General features: G+C 48.1%; 1 long non-coding RNA gene across 1 annotated transcript in view; it reads right to left on the bottom strand.

Annotated features, from left to right (window-relative positions):
* The window catches only part of LOC148053274 (uncharacterized), a 37,606-nt gene extending 25,748 nt beyond the window's left edge, over positions 1-11,858 (bottom strand). Inside the window, exon 1 of the long non-coding RNA XR_015709000.1 lies at positions 11,267-11,858. This is a non-coding gene — a long non-coding RNA (uncharacterized LOC148053274). The remainder of the gene's footprint in view (positions 1-11,266) is intronic.
* Positions 11,859-13,550: the final 1,692 nt, after the last annotated feature.

Raw genomic sequence — 13,550 nt, 5'->3', positions numbered from 1 at the left:
ATGATCTGAAGGCCAGATTCTAAGCTTGTTTAATTGGAAATAAACAGGGAATAACTCACTTGGCATCCAGTAATTTACTCTGGTTTCACCACGGAGCGATCAAGGCCAGTTATCTCTATGCAGTTCGATCTGAGTTTAGTCCTTGTCAACAGGACATGTTATAATACAATCATGCAGCAGTCGAACAGAAAAGACAGCATGCCAATACAGTACATATTGTAGTACCAGCCCTAGGGAAAAGTTTAGCAACCTTGTGACAGGTAGGGTTTAAGTGTGTGAACCCGAGCCTTGTTCCTCAGACAATTTTTGCTTTGTTGGTAATGCAGCTGGCAGGACTAATTCTAAAAGCAATTTATGCCTGGCCAGCTCATAGCTAATTCTGAGTGAAAGCTATGACAGCTAAGCTGTTTCCTCCCGGTCAAGGCAGCCAATTTTCTGTGACTGGTTCAGTAAGGTTGCTGCCTGCTGTGCGGACAGGACGCTGCAACGTGCTGACCCCTCCTCCCACGTTTCAGTTGTCCCTACAGTAGCACATCCCACGGTACGTCGCACCATGGGCTGCTGCTCTTGGTAGGCGCCTTCCAGGAATTCACCTCCATCGTTACTGGTCTGTGGTGTCACTGCCTGCATTTTCCCAGAATCACTTGGCACCGGCGTGGCCGGACAGCATGGCAAGTAGCCCTGCCAGCATAGCTGCTGCTTGGAAAATCTGCCCTGTGGACGTAACCTGAGCATCTCACTGGTTACCCGCTATAACTCTTTTAGCTGGATACAAGGTCACAGTTGTGAGAGTAACAGGAATATGTCTTTGATGACATTGACATAAATTACCCGCAGTTTCTTGCCAAGAAAAAAAAAAAGAATGCCAGAAAGTGATGCCCCATGACGAACAAATTAGATCCCATTTTGTGTCCCTTCACCTGTAGAGAAAGGTTTGAATGTCACTGAATTCTGCGCCTGCGACTGTCACTCAGCCCAAAATGAACGAAACCAGGCTGACAGCTACATTCGTAACTTTCCCATTGAGCTGTTTCCTTGCCTGAATTTTATTTCAGTCCATTTATTTATTTGTTTCAATAATTGTCCTTCAGTACCACAGAGCAGCTTTAAGACACAAATATGCTATCATCAGACACCTCAAATTTTCCTTAGGCACCGTCAGTAAAAGCATGCCCTCCAAATCTATTGCGACTGCACGGGGCTCCTCCTGAGGTGGTGGGACCAGAGGGAAAACTAAGCCAAGGGCCGGTCCTGGGAGGTCCTGAGCACTTGCAACTGGCCTTGGCCTCCGTTCGAGGTACAGGCAGCCGAACCCTCGTAGGGGCAGCTGGACGATTCGGTGGTTACGCGGGGAAAGGAGACAGCTGTCCCTGCCTGCTCGCAGACGGACAAGAAACAGCAAAGGTGCTTCCCCCCGCTCACATTGCACCCTGAACCCTTGTTGCCGTTAAACAACCTTACTCTCCCAGGGAGAAGGGGAGGGATGGAGGGAAAGTAAGCCTGACCTTCCTGGAAGAATGGACTTATTGATGCTGTGCTGGGCTGAAACCTGAAACCACTGAAACACCCGGCCTAGAGAGAGGGAATTACCGAACCAAGGCCGGCATGATTCAGTAATGCAAACTAAGTCTCACACAGCTTCCTCTTCCTAACCCCATTCCTTCTCTCTGAAAGACACTTTGCATGTTTTAACCAAATGGAAGCAGCAATCTAGACACCAAGAAAGCTCGCCGACGCCAGGCTGTGCGTCAGCACAAGCCAGAGGGACATAAATCAGATGAGGTGCAGGTAGTGAACTTGTTCAGGAAGGCTTCCCCGACGCTCCCCACTGTGCTCAAGCAGTGGCAAAAAAACCCATCCACCCGAAGAGTGACACACCTTTGCCTCCCACCGACGTCAATACAAAGCTCGTATTTGGAGAACAGAACCCCATGAGCCTGGCCACATTTACACCAGTTTTACACAGTTGGCCCCTTGGGAAATATCCCATCTTTACATAGGTGTTCCCAAGATCAAACCTGGCTCAGCCAGCACCTCTGAGCACCACTAACGTCTAGGTCTTTCTTCACCGACAGAAGGCCAACCTCAGCATGGTTAGAAAGCTCCTTTTCCTCTCCCCCAGTTACTGTCCGTTGAAGATATCATTTAAGAAGCTCATGAACAGGAGGGCACAGGCAGTTTGGAGCCTGCAGACCCTTCACTAAACACATGAGCAAGCACCACGCAAACTTTCCCTGCAGTCCCACGGCTGCTGGGACCTGACCAGGAGGTACCACCAACACAAGGGGAAGTTTCCACAGTCCCCTTTCTCTGGAGGGTTTCTGCTGCACTGCCATGGCTGAGCTGCTGCTTTAGGACATCAAAGTCCTCCCTGCTGGAAATGAGAGCACCACTCTCAGCATACCAGTTGAGCTGGCATTGGTTTCTTCCTATTAACTAGCCCTTGCCATGACAGCTTAAAAGAAGTTTTGGCCTATGCCTTGTTTACAAACTCGGCTCAGGAAAAAAAAACAGGTTTTGGTTTGCTGACCAAAGGCCAACAGGCCTGACCGCAGTCATTAGCTGTCCAGGCAATTCACTGAAGAATTATAGAGTGCTAAAACGGAAAATGCCCAAGACTGGTGGCTTGAGAGGAGTCTTGCCCCATTTCTCACCCCCCAGACAACGCTGTGACCAGTGAACATACCACAGCAGACTGCACAGAAGAAATCTTCTCCATCCCAGACATTGTAAAATACTGTACTGTGGTACAAGCTGGAGCAAGGATGTGGTGCAGAAGTCCCAGACAGCCTTGGAGGCAGGATTACTCATTTATTTATCACAAAACTTAGATGAAGTTGTGCTACTTATATTGCTATAGGGCAAGGAGGGGAGAGAGACAGACTTTTTACATTTCCAGGAGACTTGTTTTAGCAACTGATGAGATATGGAGACAGGATTCTCCAAACTTCCCTTAGCTCAAGAATACGAAATCCGATTTCCCCATATATCATTAGTTCGCTAGCCACCTAGTCAGGTGCTATTTAAAGCCCTAGGCTTTAAATGCTTCTTGGCTACTTCTCTGCATTGCCCTCTGCCCTGCCATAGGGTACAAGATCCTCGCTTTGGGAAATCATTTTCCATCAAAGTTGGCTGAGCTGGCTCTGCCCTTCCCCCAGAGGTTAGGTGTGTCTACATCCAGGGTCTTGAGTTTACAAGATCTCAAAGAAATAAGTAGCTTACACAGGTGGAATTAGGTAGAGATCATGGAAATAAACACCAGCTCGATAACCGAGGAGTTTCTGTGCACCGTTTCACTTGTGTCTACTAGCCCACGGGTGCCCGACAAGCTAAGGATACTTCAGCTGACTTGTTTTTTCATGCCACCCTCACATGTTTCTAAAAGCATCTCTCCTTTTGACCACATGGCAGCAGGTACTGACTTGCTTACACACACAGCAGTGTTACTAGTGACTGTGCTAAACACATGCTGCACGGGTGAGCCCTGCAATATTGTCTGTGGCTATAGAGCCATCACCCCACCCACACCGTCACGTTTTTCTCAGCGTAACCCCAGGTACAGCCCTATGCAATGCCTGGCCACTTTCAGATGAAAGCTTGCTCTTCCTCTTCTCCACCCTTCTGAGCTCAGCAATCAGGAATACAGAGGAAAACTTATGGCCATTTGCGCTCGGGATGAGCAAACAACCAGCCCATACTCTGTCCGGCAGCGTGAACGCCAGGTTACATGAGGACATGCCAGCAAAGCCCACATACCACTGCTGGGTTATGAGCACTTCAGGTCCGACTGACTCTGCTCAGGAGACTGAAATATAAACAGCACTTTTCTGGGAGGAGCCGCTCCCATCTAAATACTCCCCCATCTTAGTCACAGGTTAAAATAAATAAACAAACAAAGCCATACTAATCTCCTAGTTGGCCTGCTCGCAGCCATGTGACTGGCGTCAGCCTTTGCCCCGAGGTGAAATATGGACCCAAAGGCTGGGTCCCGGCTTCGCGGTGCTCCAATGGCACACACGGGATGGGCAGCAGCCCCTAACTGGGATGGCGAGGACTTCGGCTTGCGGTGTAAGGGAACACCCACCTGGCAGACAGCAGAGCCCAGCTGGACGCCACCTGCTCCCAGCTCCATCGCACTTACATAAGGGAAATACTGAGGGGGCCAGGACGCATTTAACCCAGAAATCCTCACGTGACCACGTGGATCCAAAAGCGAAGGAGAGCAGACCTGGGTCTGCTTTCCATCCCACGCGGAGCCACATCTGGCAAGCAAAGCAAACAGGGGCCACTGCACGGTGGGGGCCCAAGGAGGTTGGGGAATAGAAGGACTAAGGCAGTAGTAGCCTCTTCGCCTGTCCTTTGGTGAGCAAGAATAGCTGTGCTGGGAGCCAGGAGGGCACACTGGGGCAGGATCAGCCTAGACTCGCTCCATTTCTTGTCCTCCTTCCCGCAGCATCTGCTGCTGGCCCCTGCCAGAGGCAGGATGAAGAGCTGAGGGGACCTCGCATCTGGAGCAGCGCAGCCATTTGTACTCCCCTGCCTTGTGAGCTTCGAGTCTGGCCAAAGCTCCTGTGTGTGCATGAAAGACAATCCCAGCATTAAATATAGTCCTCCTCTTTATTTGAACTAGAAGCAGCCCCTCAGCCTACAACATCACCAGGCTATATTAAAACATCTAAGTATAATCAGGAATGCAGCTGGAGGTCTAAGCATGGGGTGAGCAACCACGAGCATACATTTTAACAGGAACTATCCCCGTGGGCTCTGAGAGCTACGTACAGTATATCTGCCTGTTGCTAATTATATTTACTGATGGTGGTTGGGTTTTTTTTTCAAGCTGAAGATGAGTCAGAAAAAGAAAAAAGTCCTTTATTGTTGTGGAAGCAGAAGGATATCTCCTGAGGGTGTATGTAATGCACTACTGTCACGGCATGACAATGGAAAAACTGACTGCTGAGCCAACCAAACCCCCATAAATACCTAATGATATCTCTCCTGGCCCAGATTTTCTACAAGTCAGTGCCTGAACTGCATATGAAATTACAATCGATATGAAAGGATCTCTCTTCTCAACAGAGCCAGAATTTAAGAGCCCAACTGAGCATTATATTCCAGTTCACACAAAGAGATCCTTTTAAAGGTCTGTCACAATAACTTAAAGGTGGTGATCCAGCAAAAAAACTACTAGGCCTCTCCTCACCCTCTCCCCCACACTTCCCGCCACTAGCACAAAGAACAGCTGGCTTCAGCGAACAGGCATCGTTATTAATTACAATACGGTGACACAAACAACGCGTGCTTAGGGATGTTATCGAGCCTGCATTCATGTGGGAAAAGAACAAAATTTTCTTCCTTCTCTTCTTCTTCTCCTCCTGGCTTGGGTAGCTCTGCCGCCTCGTGTACTTGGCTGGGGAGGCAGCCGTGCCAAGCACCTGGCCCAGTTATAGGTATGCACACAGGGACAGGGAGCCCGTTGTGAGAAAACCCGGACTTAGCAAATTTCTCTGGCCATCTGCCAGCCTCCGCGTGTTGGGCAAGTGACTCTCCCCGGCCGCGGTTACATCAGTCACCACCACCTCCCTCAATGTCATGGCACGGGAAGCGGCTGCCAGGGGAGAGAGAGAGAGGGGCAGTCGCTGGTTCTTGAAACGGGCTGTCCAAAAAAACATTACAACACCCTCGCCGGTTTCCAGTGGGTTTGCTCAGTTCCTCCCTTCCCATGAAGACCACACAGGCTTCGCGAGGGCGTTTTGCCGGGCTGCAGGAAGGCGGCCTCTGGGGCCCGCCGCTCCTGGCAGCCGCTCTGCAGCAGTGTGATTCCCCTGACTTCCTCCAGACGCTCTCCCAGTTTACACCGAGCGCCAGAACCAAACTCAGAAGCTGATATTTAGGGGAAAAAACATAGGTATTTTCTTATTTTTATATTTTTTTTCCAGAGGGAGATTCTCCACGCGGCTCCACCCCCAGCACAAGGGGGAGGCATGGCCGGAAGGGTGAGCAGACCGAGAAGCCCCTCATGGCTGCACTCGCTCCTCTCCCCTGCCTGCTCTGGTCCCTCACGCCGCTGCCAGACTCACACCCCCTTGGCACAGAGGCTGCCCGAGGCAGCCCTGGTGGGAGACCAGCACTCCCTGCCTTCCCAACGCACCAGGCCGCAGGAGCCCAGGCCAGGGCTGCCAGCCCCAGGATGCGGGCTGCACCTGGGAGGCGGCAGGCTGGAGCACCGCTGCCGGCAGGGCCGACAGCCAAATTCCGTCCTCGGCTACTGCCCCAGTGTAAATTTAGAGCGACCCCCCCGCAGCAGTGACCGGGGATTTGTTCTGTGTGAGGGGACAGAGCAGGCCCTGGACAAGGGGTGGCACTTCAAGACAACCATCTGGGGCCTGGTGTAAGCACAATCACCTCATAAAAGAGAGCAAAACTGGCAAACAAAAATATTGCTCCTGGCATGCGAGTACTTCCGTATTGATTCAATGCGTAGAAACACACTGAAGTAAGGTTGCCCTTTCTTCAAACCTGCCAGCAAATTCACTTTTGCTCTTGGCAACCTGCTGTCTCCTCAGCTCCTTCACCCTGACAGCAGCAGCACCTTCCTACAACAGTGTCTCAGCCCTCCACTGCCGAACGACGCCAGCCTCTGTGCTGCCTCCCCTCCCTCCCTCCCTCCTCTGCTTCCCCTCCTGCTTGAAGTCCTTCTAGAGGAAGAGGTGAAATTTCTGCAACGACCGTCCTGCAACATAACCCGCCATGGGCCTGACTACCCTGGCAAAAGCAGGGAGAAATGCTTGCCGAAGTCCATGGGGAAGCCTTCACCCGGGAGGGCGGCGTGAACCTGCCCCCTCAGCCCTGCCTCTCACGGGACGGGAGCCCATGCAGGTTCACAAGCTGGCCAGATTAGGGTAGCTTTTCTCCAGTCAGAGGCTCTGGAAGGATTATTTGGCTGCAACATATCATATGACTTTGTTCTTAGAGTTACATTTTAACTGAGAAAGTTTAACAAGTATGACTTATGGGCTTCTAAAATTGGCAGCAGAAAAATGAGCTGAGGAAGTCATGGAAAAAAAACACAAGCGAGGCCATTCCATGTTATGCACAATTTCTGGGCTCTTTTTCCAATCTTCTGTTTTTTTGGATGGTGGAAAATATTTTCCAGCTACACAGGCCTGGCCTCACTGAGTACGTATTTATGCCAAGTTTATAAAAAGCAGCTGCAGACAGGGTTGAATGAAAGGATTACATTGCTGTCTGTCTTCCAGAAGGTGCTTCAGTTCACACCCTGTCCCACAGAGTGAAGCTCGTTTCTCAAATCTCCATGAATTTATGTAAAGAGGGACAAAATTTGAACCACACAATACAAACAGCTATGGCTGTGCATGCGAATGAGCATGCACGCGTGTACATCTAGCTAGCTGGTTAGCTCGCAGTGGTTACTAGCCACTGCTGATGCTGGCTTTTAGCACTTGAAATTTACCACCGTTGCTCCAACCTCTCCCCATCCTACAGCCTGGTCCATCTTCCATGAATACAATGATGGGGAGAAGGCTTTCAGGGTCGGGACGCCGGTCTCAGCATACCTCTGCTCCCTGCTTCACGTATACCTGCTCTCCAGCTGCTCCCACTGAAATTCAGGCTTCACCAACCTCACGTACTCTCAGGCTGCCAGGCTTTAAGGCTAGAAGGGATCGCTGTAAGCGTGCAGCCTGACCTCCTCCGCAGCACACTGCCACTGAATTTCAATCAGGAACCCGGGCAGCAGAGGCATAACCTTAATTTTCAGCCGTGTCTTGTCACAGCCTTGGCCTGATACACTAGTCACAAGAGGAGAGTCACAAATAATTCTTCACTCTCCTAAACAGAATAGCTACAGGGGGGTGTGGGGAAGGCACAAACTGAAAGTAAATGGATATAAAAAGGTAAGGTAGGTGGTAAGCTGCAGATCGTACATTACAGATCTGTACCCTGCTGTTTTTGCAGTCGAGTATCTTAGAATAACAGTACTGAGAACGACAGTGTTACATCAGGAATATCGGTCAAGACAATATTTCCTGGCAATTGTTTGAGAAATGCTTTTCTCACAGCTAATTGCTCCCAAGAGGCTGTGTTTTCTCTGTTTTTAGAAGGAGAGCGATTAAGAAAGAAGGTTTTTAAACCTCTGCACCCTGCTGTGGGACAAAGAACTGGGGGGGGGGGGGGGGCAAGAAAAGAAAAAGGCACAACAGCTGTAATGTTCTATGAAATGATTTTGTTCTGTTCTCTTGCCGGGGTGGTGGGTGCAATCATCAGTTTGGCAGAGATAAATACAGAAAAAGCAAGAAATTTTACAGGAAAGAAAAGGGGAGTCCCAGCTGCAGGAGAACCACATTGCCATCTAGTGGCACCGGCTCTGGGAAGCCGGAACACGCGGGGCTCTGCCGGCTCTCCGCGCCGGGGGCCCCCGCCGGTGCCTGCCTCTGGGCAGCGGGCAGGCTACCTGAACGTGGGGCCCGGTTTCCTTGCCGTGCTTTACAACCAAGCTTGACAACCGCAAAACCGCTTGGTCTATAAAAGACAGGTGTAGGAAGGCAAGGGGAAAAGGGAAAAATTCCACCAAAAGGAAGTTTCAGCCCAACTGGGCTTTGCTGGGAAAAGCTGGTGTTTACAGTGAGGCCCGCAGATTCCCATCTTTCACTGCTGCTGCACACAACGCTACCACAGCCTCGGCGTGTTCTGCGATTGTCATAAGGACGCCTACAGCTAAAGGATGCACTGGCAGGAACGGTGAGCACTACCTTGTCCCAAGGAGACAGGCCTGAATCGAGAGCTGATGCCCTGTTCCCAATCCTGTTGGACCAAACACCTGAGTATCTGTGTGCCTGAATGCTATCTGCAGTGCTACCCCCGAAAATTTAACTCCGCTGTGTGCCTCTGCGATGACACATTTCCTTTGTATTCCAAAAGGAATACAAATGTTAACCTTTCAACACTGAAAAAAAGAAAAGCCGAAATGCTTTAGATAGCAAAAGGCAGGCACTCCACCTTTGGAAGACACCCAGCAAAGGGCAGCGAATGAATTATTTTGTATGACCTTCACACAGCGAGTTAAAAAGAAAAAAGAGCTTTGGCGTATGTGGATTCTGACGTTCATTGAAAGATGTAAAATTGGAAGGTCCTGGCTGCAGCAGACTTCTATTTAGCCAGAAAAGAAAAAACACTCCCAGTGCCTGAACTCTGCCAGAAGAGACCATAATTTGGGAAGCAATGGAAGAAGCCTTGCATCAGGCATCCAAGACTGCCCACAAAGCTCTGCCTCGTGGCAAAGTGCTTTCTGTTCTTGCACTTCCCACTGGAAATAAATGACCACTCTCACACCTTATTGGCAATGAAAGGTGATTAGCAGCAGACTGCGTTTGGCCCTGGTGCAAAGGACAGTGTGTCTAGCTAATCATTAGCTCCATGTCTTTGGTCCCTGAGCCCTGTGAAGCTTCACAAGAGCACAGCTGTACTGTGTGTGCCCTAAACAGCCATGTCAACAAGGGTGATATTCTTTGATATTAGCACAAATAACATGGTCTTCCAAGAAGAAAGGAAAATGCAGTTAAGTTCCCCAAAATGAAGATAATCCATGCTGCTCCAGTGAATCGGTCTTACAGCAGCATTTCTTCAAAAGCCCAGAGTGATGACCTCTACAAACACTTTGGTGACTACAAATACTATGACGACCTACAAATACTTCGAATTTACAAAATCCCTGCTGCATCAATCAGCAACAAAGCTCGTGTTGTCAGCCCCTGAGACCAAGCACACAACACCTGCAACATGACCAGGAGTTGGAAAGGCAGGATTTGAACAGTAAGATTAAAAAAAAGGAAAGGCCATTAAGGACCCTGAGTCTGAGCCATTGCTGGGTCTGTCAGACTGCAATCTGTTTCTTAATTTTTTTTCTTTAAAATCAGGGTGAGATCACTGGTTTTATTGAAAATGTGCTGCCCAAGGTAGGAGACATCCATCTGTGAAAAGACCTACAGTCTAATGACAAATATTATCAGGCCTGCTGAAAAATTTTGAGGGCAACCCAGCAGAGAAAACACTGCCCCCGACCTTGGCAGAGTCTCATAACAAACACCATCCTGGAAACAACCAAAATGAAGGGAGGGATTCTACACAGGAGCCAATTGTTTTCCCTGCTTCACATTTTATGACAAAAAGCATGGGGAGAGCGCTGCCCTGATATCAACACATTCCATCCCAGGGTCTCTGTGCGCTTTAGAAAAACAGTTTAACTTATCAGCACACACTTCCAGAGTTGCCCAGAGAAGCCAAGGTGCTCGAGTAGTTAGCTCAAGCTCCCACTAAGAACCAGACAGTCTGTTGGTTCTTGAGGGTGGCAGGACACACCAGTCTGGTCATCTGACCTTCTGGATACATGGCTACCACGCAGCCAGCAACTTCCAGGCATATCCTCCTCTCCTTTCCGGATACTGGCTCCAAAGCAGAAAAAGGAGGATAGAGCCATCCTGGTCCACAGATAACACCTGCTCTAACCACGAGGACTTTGAGCATCAGAACCAAGCTTTAAAAGGCTGCATTGTTTTTAAGGATGGGTCAACTGTCCAAAACTGGGCTACAACTTTCTCTCAGTAAAGCACCTCTCCAGTTTCCAACCACTGTCAAGGTTGTCATGTATTCATAGTTTGCAATCCAACACCTAGGATGGACGCTGGCTGACTCACTGCATTGCTTTCTAAGCCGTTTGCCTTATTTGTGCCTGCTTAATACCTGTGTCCCAGCTTTCCTGTTTGCATGATGGTGTCACCGAATTTCAGGCACTATGGCATAGGCTGATTACTAAGTTTTGACAGAACAGTCAGAGTTCCTTTTAAAGTTGCTATCAAACAGCAAGCCAGATTTCTGAAAGATTGCTTCTTACATTTGCAATGCAGAAGGCACTTACGAACTGCAGGACTGCCAGCAGAGTAATTAACCCAGTGCTCAACAGTTCATGTTATTTGATTTCAGTTTGGGGGTGGGGTGCTTCAAATCTTTTCAGTTATAGAAAGTGTCTCTAATAGGTTTTTTTCTTTTGGTAGGTTTCATGATTTATAAGCACATCTATGGTTGGTTGAGGTCTGATTTTTCCTGATGATACTAGTAACTAGCACTGATTAGCCAATGAGCCTAAAAATAACATGATGTAGAAAAGGAGCAAGCTTTAGAGCTTCATACGTAATTCAGTTAAAAAACACCCACCCAGTAACTACCAAAACAATCATACTATCCTAAACCTTACCTTCTCCCTTCCTGTGTCACTGTCCCAATGTCCTGCTCTTGACTGCTTAGGTTTCCGTGAGGAAAGGACCATGCAGAGTAAGTTACAGGATCAGGACCGCAGACTGTGAGCTTGCAGAAGCAGAGACTTCATCTTGACAGATTCTTCAGAGTGCCACACACATCTCTGCTGACACAGAAGTAATAATAATAATTTCATGCTAAGAATTCTGCCAGTGCCAACGGCCAGTAGATAACATCCCTACAGAGAGGTAAAAAAGGGCCCTTAGTTCTGTCAGACAACTTCTAACATAATCCAAGGGGCCTGATGTTAAAGCTCAAAACTTTAGATGGAGAGATAAAAGCAAATGAAATGTAAATTGAATAGCAAGCCCTCATGGCTACGCAAATTCAGCTGAGCATCATTATAGCAAACACCTGAACCACAAGAACTCAGTAAACATGGAGGCTGCAACCTGGGGTCAGATGGGGCTTCTCTTCTTTATATCGGCAAAAACTTCCACCTCCTTAACTCTAGGAGTTTGTAGTCTTCACTGTGGTAACTTACAGGACCAAGCAATTACATTATACCAGGTCAATGTGTGGTGAAAGTAAATTTCCATCAAAACCAGACTGTTCCCACCAATAATGAGATACTGCTATGAATTGATTAGGCACGTACCATCAATTAAAAACACCAGAGGAGAGTTTCTCAAAGAACATGCTTGCTCAAGAATCCCTTTTCTCCATTTCTCCATTTAATTAGTTATTATAATTAATAATAATAAGCATTATAATTAACAAATTCATGCAATAATCATTGTCATTTTAATCATCAAAGCTGAATGTACATTCCTTCTCAATAAATAATATTAAATACAACAAAAGATGCTAACCAGGTTGATTCAGAGCTCCAGGAAATGCTCTTTTACATACATGCCAAAACAGGCAAAGACTGGTTTGTTACAGCGAATTTCTGTATCTTCCAGGCTATCTGACAGGGTGTAACATATCCAGATTGACCTAAGGAAGGAGGAGAAGCATGGTGTGCAGAGACAGAATCTTTTATTAAACAGCTCTCTTTCACTAGATACTTGCCATGTTTTAAGCAGACTTGGAAGAATTTCTTACTAACAAGTTGAATGTTCAAAAAAATGCTGATCGACAGCTACAAGGGCTGAAAACTTCCAGTTACTTGTATGGCATCGACATACGCTTTCCCCCTGCAACACACCCCAGGAAGCAGAGAAAAACCACTTCTGAGGTGCAGGAGTAGTTAGGATTTGGTCTCAAGCCAGGGCTCCACTAGGATACAAATAGCTCCAAGGCATGAGAGAGACCCCACCAGCTGACTTCACATCAGCTACCGGATTGCAACAGGGTGAGTAGATTTTGCCCCCTTAAGCTGAATTTCAACCAGCAACAAAACTGTATCCTGTCACCAACCTATAACATCTTGCCCCCTTTTTTTTTTTTTTCGGTTGCCCCTCCTCACACAGGCCATCGCAGCCAGAGTCCAACCCCAGGCAGAGGCTCAAGATGCAGATTTCTCTTCCACCCCTACTGCAGTTAACAGGTGCTCTCCTTTCACTCTAACTACCAAAGCTCATCCAGGAAAATCACAGCTGGGCATGGGAAAACCCTTCTCTTGCATGCCTGGGAATGAGATGCAGTTGCATTTTGTTGCAGAGTTTAAGTTGTACAGTGCAGCTGGCTTATCTATATACCTGGTTTGTGTCAAGGCATAGAGAGAAAGAAAAGGGAAATCTTTCTAATCGTGTCATCACAACAAACAAAACACACAGGATTTAAAAAGCCAAAATTAGGTATCAGTAGAAACATATGCCACTGCTGCCCCACTGATCCTGTCTTACACGCTGTACCAAATTTGTCTGGACAAAATGCTGCATTGCATCACCTTACCAGACAGGAAGATACTAAAAATTAGGATTTTGCAGGATGAGCTTGCACAGAACGCGTGTGCAAAACTGCCCTCTGCTGTTTAGATTAAGACCTGCTCAAATAAATGATAGTGTGACCAAATCAGTTTTTAGTCGTAAGGGTGCAAGTTGTGAAGAGGCAGAACTATCTGACTTCAACTGTTTTCTGCCTTCATGCACAGTAGAAATTTCATACATGAAAGCCACTCACATCTGTCCTGCAGCACGGACCACCCAGACAGACTGGCAGGCTGTAGCAAGATTGTGCTAACCGCAACAACACTCCATTCCGCAACTATCAGGTAGCGGGTGAGCAGCAGCGGACGTCCTCTGACCCCCAAGATGCGTCAAGAACATCCCCAGGGA

Source organism: Nipponia nippon, unplaced genomic scaffold (genome assembly GCF_047370975.1).
Source record: "Nipponia nippon isolate SJK-2023a ecotype South Korea unplaced genomic scaffold, ASM4737097v1 scaffold_4, whole genome shotgun sequence".
Taxonomy (NCBI): Eukaryota; Metazoa; Chordata; class Aves; order Pelecaniformes; family Threskiornithidae; genus Nipponia; species Nipponia nippon.
The sequence above is the reverse complement of the archived record's forward strand: the minus strand, read 5'-3'. Positions and strand labels throughout refer to the sequence as shown.